Source organism: Propithecus coquereli, unplaced genomic scaffold (genome assembly GCF_000956105.1).
Source record: "Propithecus coquereli isolate 6110/MARCELLA unplaced genomic scaffold, Pcoq_1.0 Scaffold222, whole genome shotgun sequence".
Taxonomy (NCBI): domain Eukaryota; kingdom Metazoa; phylum Chordata; class Mammalia; order Primates; family Indriidae; genus Propithecus; species Propithecus coquereli.
Window position 1 is genome coordinate 4124073 of NW_012147412.1, and position 2720 is coordinate 4126792.

Below are 2720 nucleotides of genomic sequence, written 5' to 3' on the forward strand. Positions count from 1 at the left end.
AAAAAACCCATTTCCTTTGAGGATGTCAATCAACTTTAATAAGCACAAAACCAGATATCGAGTAATTTAATGCAACTACAATATGGATTACTTGTCCAAAGCCTCCTAACTGCCCCTACCCCCGCAAAGTAGGGAAAAGAAAGAATTAATACATAGGGTCTTTTGGCTTAATAAAAGGATCTCTATCATCTTAAAAGTCTGAGAACCAAGGACCAGTGAAATAGACTAGGAACCCTCATTGTTCTCATGCAGCATTAAGCTCAAGAGATTCTATACTATGGATTCTATAACGTATACACTGACAGAAGGGCTCCTACTCTTAGAACATTTACAACAGTGCCACATAAAATCTGTCATTTAAAAATGCCCTTCAGAAATCACAAACTGAGATTTCTCTTGCTTGTTTTGCATTTACTTTGGCAGCCTAGGGAGGTGAGATGCAGGAAAATAGAAAATAGATCAGCAACAGTGGAAATGAAGAGAGGAGGCTTTGGTGAGGTAAGCACAGCACCACACTTGGTACCCAAAGATGTATGTCCCAGCCCCAGATTCCCAAGTAACTGGCGCCACTTTAAGGGTTTTGTGAAATAACATACAAAGAGCCCTTGCAAAGGGTAAAGTTCTCGGCAGATTCCACTGTCCTAACTCACTGGATTATCTGAGATGTGAGAGCTTTATAAAATAAAATGTGCTGGGCAAATGTCATGTATTAATATTAATTAGAGACAGAACATGGATGTTGTGTTTTTATTCTGTAATTCATGGAATGTACTATACCACAAGTATGTCTTGCAATTTGTTGCCCCTGTTATTTTAATACCTTTCTTTAATGTCTGCCCTTGGAAGGGTTCCATAGTAAGATAAAAATTGAACAGAATATTATAGAAAGAAATATTATATGAAACCAGTTCAGAAAAAATAAAAGACTTGGTTCCAGAAGACACTAAACCAGCATCTGTAAAGATGGTTCACAAGCCTACCTGGCAGGCCTCATGATCTCGTCTCTTGAATGTGTGTTCCTAGGATGCACAGGGCAGGGATGCAGAGGAGATATGGAGAAGGCAAGACCTTTCTACAATCCTCAGTCCAGCTGTCTCTACCCCATATGTGAAAGTGTCACATGGCAGTGAAGGTCCAAACTCAATTCTCTTGACAAGAGCAGCAAACCACAGGCAATGACAGAATATCTAGTTCTCTACCTTAAAATGCTACTAGCTTGGGTGATCTTTCTGGACCTAAATGACAAGGTTTGTAGTCATATATTATCTATCTAAAGGAGAAATGGTGATCTGCCTATTTATTGGCAAATAATTAATCTTCAGAAGAAAACAGTCCTTAGATTCAATGACATTTAGCAGATATTTATATCCCTCCCAGTCACCATTCTTATCTTTTATCTTAATACAGACCCATAATCTGGAAATTTGAGTACAACTGCTTGCTGCGGCTAACTGGGGCCTTTCAACAGCTCCTTTCATTGTTCAAGAATAGAAATCAACTAATAAAATCTGATTCTCCTTTCCAATGCTGCTGTTCTTTAAAATGAAAGATTATCCAGTATGATCCTTCTAGGAAAGATTCTCTCTTTTTTTCTTATTTTAATTGTCCCATACACAAATGTTTATCTAGGCTTTCCATGTAAACGTTAGGTGCTTTGGAGTCCTGGGTTGAATCCTTACCCTCACTCATTAGCCATGTGACAGTATTTCTCTAAGCCTCAGTCTTATCCTCAAAATGTGGCTAATACTACCTACTTCACATGGTTGTTTTAAAAAATAAATAAAGTACCCTGCAGAAATTCCATCAACATACAGTCTGGCATAGGGTGTGTGCTCAATATATGTTATTCTTTTCCTTCAAGCTGTTTTAAATACTTTTGGGAAGATGGCAAATTATTTATTTAAATAATAAATAAGCAAACCACTCTTAATTACAAGAAAAAAATTAGAATACACAGGGAAAATCTTGGTTTGTTTAGTATATCAAAAGTAAAGTGTTAAACCAAAAAAACAGTCCTTGCTTTGCAGGCACTTATAAAGTAAGATTAAATGAAAGGCTTGGAAGACAGACAGGATGGAAACTTAAAGATAGGTTCTCCAGCCCAAGACTATATCAGCAATGCTTCTGCTTTCCAGTATCAAAGTCCTCTCCCCTCCCTGTAACTGGCGGGAGACAATTTGAGGCAAACCCAGTTAGAGAACCCAAGAAGTCATAAGAAAACTTAACCCAGATAGCAAAAGAAATGTAAGGGAATGCATCCTGACTTTTGGCCTCCTAATTCATGATGATCAGTATGCTTCAAACCATGTTTAAAAACTATTTCTTTAAACATATTTTTGCCACCTCTGTTTTTTTCCTTCATAAAAGTAATATTTGAGTAGCAAGGGGAGAAGTAGCTCGAAGCTTATTACAACAGGTTTTGAAGAAACAGAATAAAGTATAGACAAAGGGAAGACAGGAAGAAAGAAATAAAAAGAGAAGGCCAAATAAGTAGCACATGGGACAAGGAAGTCAGTGAAGGCTAAAACACAAGTATCTTCTGCCCTGAAATGTGGTCAGACTTTGTGGTTAGCACTGAGGTACAAGGTGGGTATAAAAATGTCATTTAGAGTAAATGTAAACATGAAAATGAAAAAAATAACAATTCATTTTATTTTTAATTAAAATGTTTTGTATATTATATACAGTGGACCTAGTTAGGCAGTAGTAGAGAGCTTTGC